The following is a 15015-nucleotide window of genomic DNA, read 5'->3' as shown; positions in this document are numbered from 1 at the left end:
CATATGTAAAATATATAAATAAACACAGACCACAAAGGATCTGGTCTGGTAATTACGATTATAATCCCTGCGGAAGTGGCCACTGCCAGTCAAGCATGTACAATGAGTTAGGCAACAAGCTACTGGGCAGTGGAAGTCATGATATCAGTGTGGAAAGGGCTGGCAGGATGGCCTAGAAGTACGCCACTCCAAATGCTCAACACCACGGTCAGCAAGAAAGTGTTGGATCATGCGAGCACGATGAGGCCGTGCATTGTCATCTTGGAAGACAAAGTTTCCTCGAAAGGCTGCACGAGCAAATGGAAGCAATGTTTCTTCCAGAATGGCCCTGTACTTGAACTGGTTCAGGTTTCCATTCAGAACAACCAGGTCAGTTTTGCAGCCCAAACGCAGCAGCCCAAATGGTCACCCCACCACCTCCAGCTTGGACGCTTGGCACTATACAATCTTTGTTGTAGGCTTCATGCACTTGTCTGTGCAATCGGACGCGGCCATCTTGACGATTTACCACAACTCTTTAAAACACTGATGAAAGACCAACATGACCACGCCTCTTCAAAACAATTTGACAAAAGACTAACATGACCACGCCTCTTTGAAACACTTTGATTTAAGACCAACATGACCACGCCTCTTTAAAACACTTTGATGAAAGACCACCATGACCACGCCTCTTTAAAATAATTTGATGAAAGACCAACACGACCACGCCTCTTCAAAACAATTTGATGAAAGACCAACACGACCACGCCTCTTCAAAACAATTTGATGAAAGACCAACATGACCACGCCTCTTCAAAACACTTTGATGAAAGACCAACATGACCATGCCTTTTGAAAACGCTTTGATGAAAGAACACCATGACCACACCTCTTTAAAACACTGATGAAAGACCAACATGACCATGCCTCTTTAAAACACTTTGATGAAAGACCAACATGACCACACCTCTTTAAAACACTGATGAAAGACCAACATGACCACACCTCTTTAAAACACTTTGATGAAAGAATACCATGACCACACCTCTTTAAAACACTGATGAAAGACCAACATGACCATGCCTCTTCAAAACACTTTGACAAAAGACCAACTTGACCACGCCTCTTTGAAACAATTTGATAAAAGACCAACATGACCACGCCTCTTTAAAACACTTTGAAGAAAGACCGACATGACCACGCCTATTTACAACAATTTGATAAAAGACCAACATGACCACGCCTCTTTAAAACAATTTGATGAAAGACCAACATGACCACGCCTCTTTAAAACACTTTGAAGAAAGACCGACATGACCACGCCTATTTACAACAATTTGATAAAAGACCAACATGACCACGCCTCTTTGAAACAATTTGATAAAAGAGCAACATTTACCACAACTCTTTAAAACACTGATGAAAGACCAACATGACCACGCCTCTTTGTAACAATTTGATGAAAGACCAACATGACCACGCCTCTTTGTAACAATTTGATGAAAGACCAACATGACCACGCCTCTTTGTAACAATTTGATGAAAGAGCAACATGACCACACCTCTTTGAAACACTGATGAAAGACCAACATGACCACGCCTCTTCAAAACAATTTGACAAAATACCAACTTGACCATGCCTCTTTGAAACAATTTGATAAAAGACCAACATGACCACGCCTCTGCAAAACAATTTGATGAAAGTCCAACATGACCACGCCACTTTAAAACACTTTGAAGAAAGACCGACATGACCACGCCTATTTACAACAATTTGATGAAAGTCCAACATGACCACGCCTCTTTAAAACACTTTGAAGAAAGACCGACATGACCACGCCTCTTTAAAACACTTTGAAGAAAGACTGACATGACCACGCCTATTTACAACAATTTGATAAAAGACCAACATGACCACGCCTCTTCAAAACAATTTGAAAACAGACCAACATTACCACGCCTCTTCAAAACAATTTGACAAAAGACCAACTTGACCACGCCTCTTTGAAACAATTTGATAAAAGACCAACATGACCACGCCTCTGCAAATCAATTTGATGAAAGTCCAACATGACCACGCCTCTTTAAAACACTTTGAAGAAAGACCGACATGACCACGCCTATTTACAACAATTTGATAAAAGACCAACATGACCACGCCTCCTTAAAACAATTTGATGAAAGACCAACATGACCACGCCTCTTTAAAACACTTTGAAGAAAGACCGACATGACCACGCCTATTTACAACAATTTGATAAAAGACCAACATGACCACGCCTCTTTAAAACAATTTGATGAAAGACCAACATGACCACACCTCTGCAAAATAATTTGATGAAAGACCAACATGACCACGCCTCTTTGAAACACTTTGATGAAAGACCAACATGACCACGCCTCTTTAAAACACTTTGATGAAAGAACACCATGACCACGCCTTTTTAAAACACTTTGATGAAAGACAAACATGACCACGCCTCTTTGAAACACTTTGATGAAAGACCAACATGACCACGCCTCTTTAAAACAATTTCATAAAACACCAACATGACCACGCCTCTTCAAAACAATTTGATGAAAGACCAAAACGACCACGCCTCTTTGAAACAATTTGATGAAAGAGCAACATGACCACGCCTCTTTGAAACACTGATGAAAGACCACCATGACCACGCCTCTTTGTAACAATTTGATGAAAGAGCAACATGACCACGCCGTTTTAAAACACTTTGATGAAAGACCAACATGACCACGCCTCTTTGAAACAATTTGATGAAAGAGCAACATGACCACGCCGTTTTAAAACACTTTGATGAAAGAACACCATGACCACGCCTCTTTGTAACAATTTGATGAAAGAGCAACATGACCACGCCTCTTTAAAACACTTTGATGAAAGAACACCATGACCACGCCTCTTTGAAACAATTTGATGAAAGTCGAACATGACCACGCCTCTTTGAAACAATTTGATGAAAGAGCAACATGACCACGCCGTTTTAAAACACTTTGATGAAAGAACACCATGACCACGCCTTTTTAAAACACTTTGATGAAAGACAAACATGACCACGCCTCTTTGAAACACTTTGATGAAAGACCAACATGACCACGCCTCTTTAAAACAATTTGATAAAAGACCAACATGACCACGCCTCTTCAAAACAATTTGATGAAAGACCAACACGACAACGCCTCTTTAAAACACTTCGATGAAAGAACACCATGACCACGCCTTTTAAAAACACTTGGATGAAAGACCAACATAACCACGCCTCTTTCAAACACTTTGATGAAAGACCAATATGACCACGCCTCTTTAAAAGACTTTGATGAAAGACCAACATGACCACACCTCTGCAAAACAATTTGATGAAAGTCGAACATGACCATGCCTATTTAAAACACTTCGATGAAAGCCCAACATGACCACGCCTCTTTAAAACAATTTGATGAAAGACCAACATGACCACACCTCTGCAAAACAATTTGATGAAAGACCAACATGACCACGCCTCTTTAAAACACTTTGATGAAAGAACAGCATGACCACGCCTCTTTGAAACACTTTGATGAAAGACCAACATGACCACGCCTCTTTGAAACACTTTGATGAAAGAACACCATGACCACGCCTATTTACAACAATTTGAGAAAAGACCAACATGACCACGCCTCTTTAAAACAATTTGATGAAAGACCAACATGATCACGCCTCTTTAAAACACTTTGAAGAAAGACCGACATGACCACGCCTATTTACAACAATTTGATAAAAGACCAACATGACCACGCCTCTTTGAAACAATTTGATAAAAGAGCAACATTTACCACAACTCTTTAAAACACTGATGAAAGACCAACATGACCACGCCTATTGAAAACGCTTTGATGAAAGACCAACCTGACCACTCCTATTTAAAACACTTTGATGAAAGACCAACATGACCACGCCTCTTTGAAACACATTGTTGAAAGACCAACATGACCACGCCTCTTTGTAACAATTTGATGAAAGAGCAACATGACCACACCTCTTTAAAACACTGATGAAAGACCAACATGACCACGCCTCTTCAAAACAATTTGACAAAAGACCAACTTGACCATGCCTCTTTGAAACAATTTGATAAAAGACCAACATGACCACGCCTCTGCAAAACAATTTGATGAAAGTCCAACATGACCACGCCTCTTTAAAACAATTTGAAGAAAGACCGACATGACCACGCCGCTTTAAAACACTTTGATGAAAGAACACCATGACCACGCCTTTTAAAAACACTTTGATGAAAGACAAACATGACCACGCCTCTTTAAAACACTTTGATGAAAGAACACCATGACCACGCCTCTTTGAAACACTTTGATGAAAGACCAACATGACCACGCCTCTTTGAAACACTTTGATGAAAGACCAACATGACCACGCCTTTTTAAAACACTTTGATGAAAGACAAACATGACCACGCCTCTTTAAAACACTTTGATGAAAGAACACCATGACCACGCCTCTTTGAAACACTTTGATGAAAGACCAACATGACCACGCCTCTTTGAAACACTTTGATGAAAGACCAACATGACCACGCCTTTTTAAAACACTTTGATGAAAGACCAACATGACCACGCCGCTTTAAAACACTTTGATGAAAGACCAACATGACCACGCCTCTTTGAAACACTTTGATGAAAGACAAACATGACCACGCCTCTTTAAAACACTTTGATGAAAGAACACCATGACCACGCCTCTTTGAAACACTTTGATGAAAGAACACCATGACCACGCCTCTTTGAAACACTTTGATGAAAGACCAACATGACCACGCCGCTTTAAAACACTTTGATGAAAGAACACCATGACCACGCCTTTTTAAAACACTTTGATGAAAGACAAACATGACCACGCCTCTTTAAAACAATTTGATAAAAGACCAACATGACCACGCCTCTTCAAAACAATTTGATGAAAGACCAACACGACCACGCCTCTTTAAAACACTTTGATGAAAGAACACCATGACCACGCCTTTTAAGAACACTTCGATGAAAGACCAACATGACCACGCATCTTTAAAACACTTTGATGAAAGACCAACATGACCACACCTCTGCAAAACAATTTGATGAAAGTCGAACATGACCACGCCTATTTAAAACACTTCGATGAAAGCCCAACATGACCACGCCTTTTTAAAACACTTTGATGAAAGACCAACATGACCACACCTCTGCAAAACAATTTGATGAAAGTCGAACATGACCACACCTATTTAAAACACTTTGATGAAAGACCAACATGACCACGCCTCTTTGAAACACTTTGTTGAAAGACCAACATGACCATGCCTCTTTAAAACACTTTGATGAAAGTCGAACATGACCACTCCTCTTTGAAACAATTTGATGAAAGAGCAACATGACCACGCCTCTTTAAAACACTTTGATGAAAGAACACCCTGACCACGCCTTTTTAAAACACTTTGATGAAAGACAAACATGACCACGCCTCTTTGAAACACTTTGATGAAAGACCAACATGACCACGCCTCTTTAAAACACATTGATGAAAGACCAACATGACCACTCCTCTGCAAAACAATTTGATGAAAGTCGAACATGACCACGCCTCTTTGAAACACTTTGATGAAAGACCAACATGACCACGCCTTTTTAAAACACTTTGATGAAAGACCAACATGACCACACCTCTGCAAAACAATTTGATGAAAGTCGAACATGACCACGCCTCTTTGTAACAATTTGATGAAAGTCGAACATGACCACGCCTATTTATAACACTTTGATGAAAGACCAACATGACCACGCCTCTTTGACACACTTTGATGAAAGACCAACATGACCACGCCTATTTGAAACACTTTGATGAAAGACCAACATGACCACGCCTCTTTAAAACACTTTGATGAAAGAACACCATGACCACGCCTTTTTAAAACACTTTGATTAAAGACCAACATGACCACACCTCTGCAAAACAATTTGATGAAAGACAAACATGACCACGCCTCTTTGAAACACTTTGATGAAAGACAAACATGACCACGCCTCTTTGAAACACTTTGATGAAAGACCAACATGACCATGCCTTTTTAAAACACTTTGATGAAAGAACACCATGACCACGCCTTTTTAAAACACTTTGATGAAAGACCAACATGACCACACCTCTGCAAAACAATTTGATGAAAAACAAACATGACCACGCCTTTTTAAAACACGATGATGAAAGACCGCCATGACCACGCCTCTTTAAAACACTAATGAAAGACCAGCATGACCACGCCTCTTTAAAACACGTTGATGAAAGACCAACATGACCACTCCTCTTTAAAACACGTTGATAAAGACCAAATGACCACGCCTCTTTCAAACATGTTGATGAAGACCAAATGACCACACCTCTTTAAAACACGTTGGTAAAAGACCAACATGACCACGCCCCTTTGAAACACTTTGATGAAAGACCAACATGACCACACCCCTTTGAAACATTTTGATGAAAGACCAACATGACCACACCTCTTCAAAACAATTTGATAAAAGACCACCATGACCACGCCTTTTTAAAACACTTTGATGAAAGACCAACATGACCACGCCTCTTTGAAACACTTTGATGAAAGACCAACATGACCACACCTCTTTGTAACAATTTGATGAAAGAGCAACATGACCACGCCTCTTCAAAACAATTTGATAAAAGACCAACATGACCACGCCTCTTCAAAACAATTTGACAAAAGAACAACTTGACCACGCCTCTTTGAAACAATTTGATAAAAGACCAACATGACCACGCCTCTTTAAAACACTTTGATGAAAGACCAACATGACCACGCCCCTTTGAAACATTTTGATGAAAGACCAACATGACCACGCCTCTTCAAAACAATTTGATGAAAGACCACCATGACCACGCCTTGTTAAAACACTTTGATGAAAGACCAACATGACCACGCCTCTTTGAAACACTTTGATGAAAGACCAACATGATCACGCCTCTTTGTAACAATTTGATGAAAGAGCAACATGACCACGCCTCTTTAAAACACTGATGAAAGACCAACATGACCACGCCTCTTCAAAACAATTTGATAAAAGACCAACATGACTACACCTCTTCAAAACAATTTGACAAAAGACCAACTTGACCACGCCTCTTTGAAACAATTTGATAAAAGACCAACATGACCACGCCTCTTTAAAACAATTTGATAATAGAGCAACATTTACCGCGCCTCTTTAAAACACGGATGAAAGACCAACATGACCACACCTCTTCAAAACACTGATGAAAGACCAACATGACCACACCTCTTCAAAACAATTTGATGAAAGACCAACATGACCATGCCTATTTACAACAATTTGATAAAAGACCAACATGACCACGCCTTTTTAAAACAATTTGATGAAAGACCAACATGACCACGCCTCTTTAAAACACTTTGATGAAAGACCAACATGACCACGCCTCTTTGAAACCATTTGATAATAGAGCAACATTTACCATGCCTCTTTAAAAACTGATGAAAGACCAACATGACCACACCTATTTACAACAATTTGATAAAAGACCAACATGACCACGCCTCTTTAAAACAATTTGATGAAAGACCAACATGACCACACCTCTGCAAAACAATTTGATAAAAGACCAACATGACCACGCCTCTTTAAAACATTTTGATGAAAGATCACCATGACCACGCCTTTTAAAAACACTTCGATGAAAGACCAACATGACCACGCCTCTTTGTAACAATTTGATGAGAGAGCAACATGACCACGCCTCTTCAAAACAATTTGATAAAAGAGGAACATTTACCACAACTCTTTAAAACACTGATGAAAGACCAACATGACCACGCCTCTTCAAAACAATTTGACAAAAGACTAACATGACCACGCCTTTTTGAAACACTTTGATGAAAGACCAACATGACCACGCCCCTTTGAAACATTTTGATGAAAGACCAACATGACCACGCCTCTTTAAAACACTTTGATGAAAGAACACCATGACCACGCCTTTTTAAAACACTTTGATGAAAGACAAACATGACCACGCCTCTTTGAAACACTTTGATGAAAGACCAACATGACCACGCCTCTTTAAAACAATTTCATAAAACACCAACATGACCACGCCTCTTCAAAACAATTTGATGAAAGACCAAAACGACCACGCCTCTTTGAAACAATTTGATGAAAGAGCAACATGACCACGCCGTTTTAAAACACTTTGATGAAAGAACACCATGACCACGCCTCTTTGTAACAATTTGATGAAAGAGCAACATGACCACGCCGTTTTAAAACACTTTGATGAAAGACCAACATGACCACGCCTCTTTGAAACAATTTGATGAAAGAGCAACATGACCACGCCGTTTTAAAACACTTTGATGAAAGAACACCATGACCACGCCTCTTTGTAACAATTTGATGAAAGAGCAACATGACCACGCCTCTTTAAAACACTTTGATGAAAGAACACCATGACCACGCCTCTTTGAAACAATTTGATGAAAGTCGAACATGACCACGCCTCTTTGAAACAATTTGATGAAAGAGCAACATGACCACGCCGTTTTAAAACACTTTGATGAAAGAACACCATGACCACGCCTTTTTAAAACACTTTGATGAAAGACAAACATGACCACGCCTCTTTGAAACACTTTGATGAAAGACCAACATGACCACGCCTCTTTAAAACAATTTGATAAAAGACCAACATGACCACGCCTCTTCAAAACAATTTGATGAAAGACCAACACGACAACGCCTCTTTAAAACACTTCGATGAAAGAACACCATGACCACGCCTTTTAAAAACACTTGGATGAAAGACCAACATAACCACGCCTCTTTCAAACACTTTGATGAAAGACCAACATGACCACGCCTCTTTAAAAGACTTTGATGAAAGACCAACATGACCACACCTCTGCAAAACAATTTGATGAAAGTCGAACATGACCATGCCTATTTAAAACACTTCGATGAAAGCCCAACATGACCACGCCTCTTTAAAACAATTTGATGAAAGACCAACATGACCACACCTCTGCAAAACAATTTGATGAAAGACCAACATGACCACGCCTCTTTAAAACACTTTGATGAAAGAACAGCATGACCACGCCTCTTTGAAACACTTTGATGAAAGACCAACATGACCACGCCTCTTTGAAACACTTTGATGAAAGAACACCATGACCACGCCTATTTACAACAATTTGAGAAAAGACCAACATGACCACGCCTCTTTAAAACAATTTGATGAAAGACCAACATGATCACGCCTCTTTAAAACACTTTGAAGAAAGACCGACATGACCACGCCTATTTACAACAATTTGATAAAAGACCAACATGACCACGCCTCTTTGAAACAATTTGATAAAAGAGCAACATTTACCACAACTCTTTAAAACACTGATGAAAGACCAACATGACCACGCCTATTGAAAACGCTTTGATGAAAGACCAACCTGACCACTCCTATTTAAAACACTTTGATGAAAGACCAACATGACCACGCCTCTTTGAAACACATTGTTGAAAGACCAACATGACCACGCCTCTTTGTAACAATTTGATGAAAGAGCAACATGACCACACCTCTTTAAAACACTGATGAAAGACCAACATGACCACGCCTCTTCAAAACAATTTGACAAAAGACCAACTTGACCATGCCTCTTTGAAACAATTTGATAAAAGACCAACATGACCACGCCTCTGCAAAACAATTTGATGAAAGTCCAACATGACCACGCCTCTTTAAAACAATTTGAAGAAAGACCGACATGACCACGCCGCTTTAAAACACTTTGATGAAAGAACACCATGACCACGCCTTTTAAAAACACTTTGATGAAAGACAAACATGACCACGCCTCTTTAAAACACTTTGATGAAAGAACACCATGACCACGCCTCTTTGAAACACTTTGATGAAAGACCAACATGACCACGCCTCTTTGAAACACTTTGATGAAAGACCAACATGACCACGCCTTTTTAAAACACTTTGATGAAAGACAAACATGACCACGCCTCTTTAAAACACTTTGATGAAAGAACACCATGACCACGCCTCTTTGAAACACTTTGATGAAAGACCAACATGACCACGCCTCTTTGAAACACTTTGATGAAAGACCAACATGACCACGCCTTTTTAAAACACTTTGATGAAAGACCAACATGACCACGCCGCTTTAAAACACTTTGATGAAAGACCAACATGACCACGCCTCTTTGAAACACTTTGATGAAAGACAAACATGACCACGCCTCTTTAAAACACTTTGATGAAAGAACACCATGACCACGCCTCTTTGAAACACTTTGATGAAAGAACACCATGACCACGCCTCTTTGAAACACTTTGATGAAAGACCAACATGACCACGCCGCTTTAAAACACTTTGATGAAAGAACACCATGACCACGCCTTTTTAAAACACTTTGATGAAAGACAAACATGACCACGCCTCTTTAAAACAATTTGATAAAAGACCAACATGACCACGCCTCTTCAAAACAATTTGATGAAAGACCAACACGACCACGCCTCTTTAAAACACTTTGATGAAAGAACACCATGACCACGCCTTTTAAGAACACTTCGATGAAAGACCAACATGACCACGCATCTTTAAAACACTTTGATGAAAGACCAACATGACCACACCTCTGCAAAACAATTTGATGAAAGTCGAACATGACCACGCCTATTTAAAACACTTCGATGAAAGCCCAACATGACCACGCCTTTTTAAAACACTTTGATGAAAGACCAACATGATCACACCTCTGCAAAACAATTTGATGAAAGTCGAACATGACCACACCTATTTAAAACACTTTGATGAAAGACCAACATGACCACGCCTCTTTGAAACACTTTGTTGAAAGACCAACATGACCATGCCTCTTTAAAACACTTTGATGAAAGTCGAACATGACCACTCCTCTTTGAAACAATTTGATGAAAGAGCAACATGACCACGCCTCTTTAAAACACTTTGATGAAAGAACACCCTGACCACGCCTTTTTAAAACACTTTGATGAAAGACAAACATGACCACGCCTCTTTGAAACACTTTGATGAAAGACCAACATGACCACGCCTCTTTAAAACACATTGATGAAAGACCAACATGACCACTCCTCTGCAAAACAATTTGATGAAAGTCGAACATGACCACGCCTCTTTGAAACACTTTGATGAAAGACCAACATGACCACGCCTTTTTAAAACACTTTGATGAAAGACCAACATGACCACACCTCTGCAAAACAATTTGATGAAAGTCGAACATGACCACGCCTCTTTGTAACAATTTGATGAAAGTCGAACATGACCACGCCTATTTATAACACTTTGATGAAAGACCAACATGACCACGCCTCTTTGACACACTTTGATGAAAGACCAACATGACCACGCCTATTTGAAACACTTTGATGAAAGACCAACATGACCACGCCTCTTTAAAACACTTTGATGAAAGAACACCATGACCACGCCTTTTTAAAACACTTTGATTAAAGACCAACATGACCACACCTCTGCAAAACAATTTGATGAAAGACAAACATGACCACGCCTCTTTGAAACACTTTGATGAAAGACAAACATGACCACGCCTCTTTGAAACACTTTGATGAAAGACCAACATGACCATGCCTTTTTAAAACACTTTGATGAAAGAACACCATGACCACGCCTTTTTAAAACACTTTGATGAAAGACCAACATGACCACACCTCTGCAAAACAATTTGATGAAAAACAAACATGACCACGCCTTTTTAAAACACGATGATGAAAGACCGCCATGACCACGCCTCTTTAAAACACTAATGAAAGACCAGCATGACCACGCCTCTTTAAAACACGTTGATGAAAGACCAACATGATCACTCCTCTTTAAAACACGTTGATAAAGACCAAATGACCACGCCTCTTTCAAACATGTTGATGAAGACCAAATGACCACACCTCTTTAAAACACGTTGGTAAAAGACCAACATGACCACGCCCCTTTGAAACACTTTGATGAAAGACCAACATGACCACACCCCTTTGAAACATTTTGATGAAAGACCAACATGACCACACCTCTTCAAAACAATTTGATAAAAGACCACCATGACCACGCCTTTTTAAAACACTTTGATGAAAGACCAACATGACCACGCCTCTTTGAAACACTTTGATGAAAGACCAACATGACCACACCTCTTTGTAACAATTTGATGAAAGAGCAACATGACCACGCCTCTTCAAAACAATATGATAAAAGACCAACATGACCACGCCTCTTCAAAACAATTTGACAAAAGAACAACTTGACCACGCCTCTTTGAAACAATTTGATAAAAGACCAACATGACCACGCCTCTTTAAAACACTTTGATGAAAGACCAACATGACCACGCCCCTTTGAAACATTTTGATGAAAGACCAACATGACCACGCCTCTTCAAAACAATTTGATGAAAGACCACCATGACCACGCCTTGTTAAAACACTTTGATGAAAGACCAACATGACACCGCCTCTTTGAAACACTTTGATGAAAGACCAACATGATCACGCCTCTTTGTAACAATTTGATGAAAGAGCAACATGACCACGCCTCTTTAAAACACTGATGAAAGACCAACATGACCACGCCTCTTCAAAACAATTTGATAAAAGACCAACATGACTACACCTCTTCAAAACAATTTGACAAAAGACCAACTTGACCACGCCTCTTTGAAACAATTTGATAAAAGACCAACATGACCACGCCTCTTTAAAACAATTTGATAATAGAGCAACATTTACCGCGCCTCTTTAAAACACGGATGAAAGACCAACATGACCACACCTCTTCAAAACACTGATGAAAGACCAACATGACCACACCTCTTCAAAACAATTTGATGAAAGACCAACATGACCATGCCTATTTACAACAATTTGATAAAAGACCAACATGACCACGCCTTTTTAAAACAATTTGATGAAAGACCAACATGACCACGCCTCTTTAAAACACTTTGATGAAAGACCAACATGACCACGCCTCTTTGAAACCATTTGATAATAGAGCAACATTTACCATGCCTCTTTAAAAACTGATGAAAGACCAACATGACCACACCTATTTACAACAATTTGATAAAAGACCAACATGACCACGCCTCTTTAAAACAATTTGATGAAAGACCAACATGACCACACCTCTGCAAAACAATTTGATAAAAGACCAACATGACCACGCCTCTTTAAAACATTTTGATGAAAGATCACCATGACCACGCCTTTTAAAAACACTTCGATGAAAGACCAACATGACCACGCCTCTTTGTAACAATTTGATGAGAGAGCAACATGACCACGCCTCTTCAAAACAATTTGATAAAAGAGGAACATTTACCACAACTCTTTAAAACACTGATGAAAGACCAACATGACCACGCCTCTTCAAAACAATTTGACAAAAGACTAACATGACCACGCCTTTTTGAAACACTTTGATGAAAGACCAACATGACCACGCCCCTTTGAAACATTTTGATGAAAGACCAACATGACCACGCCTCTTCAAAACAATTTGATAAAAGACCACCATGACCACGCCTTTTTAAAACACTTTGATGAAAGACCAACATGACCACGCCTCTTTGTAACAATTTGATGAAAGAGCAACATGACCACGCCTCTTCAAAACAATTTGATAAAAGACCAACATGACCACACCTCTTCAAAACAATTTGACAAAAGAACAACTTGACCACGCCTCTTTGAAACAATTTGATAAAAGACCAACATGACCACGCCTCTTTAAAACACTTTGATGAAAGACCAACATGACCACGCCTCTTTAAAACAATTTGATGAAAGACCAACATGACCACGCCTCTTTAAAACACTTTGATGAAAGACCAACATGACCACGCCTCTTTGAAACAATTTGATAATAGAGCAACATTTACCACGCCTCTTTAAAACACTGATGAAAGACCACCATGACCACGCCTATTTACAACAATTTGATAAAAGACCAACATGACCACGCCACTTTAAAACAATTTGATGAAAGACCAACATGACCACACCTCTGCAAAACAAATTGATGAAAGACCAACATGACCACGTCTCTTTAAAACACTTTGATGAAAGAACACCATGACCACGCCTGTTTGAAACAATTTGACAAAAGACTAACATGACCACGCCTCTTTAAAACAATTTGATAACATACCAACATGACCACGCCTCTTTAAAACAATTTGATGAAAGACCAAGATGACCACGCCTCTTTGTAACAATTTGATAACATACCAACATGACCACGCCTCTTTAAAACAATTTGATGAAAGACCAACATGACCACGCCTGTTTGAAACAATTTGACAAAAGACTAACATGACCACGCCTCTTTAAAACAATTTGATAACATACCAACATGACCACGCCTCTTTAAAACAATTTGATGAAAGACCAACATGACCACACCTCTGCAAAACAATTTGTTAAAAGACCAACATGACCACACCTCTGCAAAACAATTTGATGAAAGACCAACATGACCACGCCTTTTAAAAACACTTTGATGAAAGACCAACATGACGACACCTCTTTGAAACATTTTGATGAAAGACCAACATGACCACGCCTCTTTGAAACACTTTGATGAAAGACAAACATGACCACGCCTCTTTAAAACACTTTGATGAAAGAACACCATGACCACGCCTCTTTGAAACACTTTGATGAAAGAACACCATGACCACGCCTCTTTGAAACACTTTGATGAAAGACCAACATGACCACGCCGCTTTAAAACACTTTGATGAAAGAACACCATGACCACGCCTTTTTAAAACACTTTGATGAAAGACAAACATGACCACGCCTCTTTAAAACAATTTGATAAAAGACCAACATGACCACGCCTCTTCAAAACAATTTGATGAAAGACCAAC

The sequence above is a fragment of the Myxine glutinosa genome, chromosome 10 (assembly GCF_964187855.1).
Source record: "Myxine glutinosa chromosome 10, kmMyxGlut1.1, whole genome shotgun sequence".
Classification (NCBI taxonomy): domain Eukaryota; kingdom Metazoa; phylum Chordata; class Myxini; order Myxiniformes; family Myxinidae; genus Myxine; species Myxine glutinosa.
Note: the sequence above shows the minus strand (reverse complement) of the source record.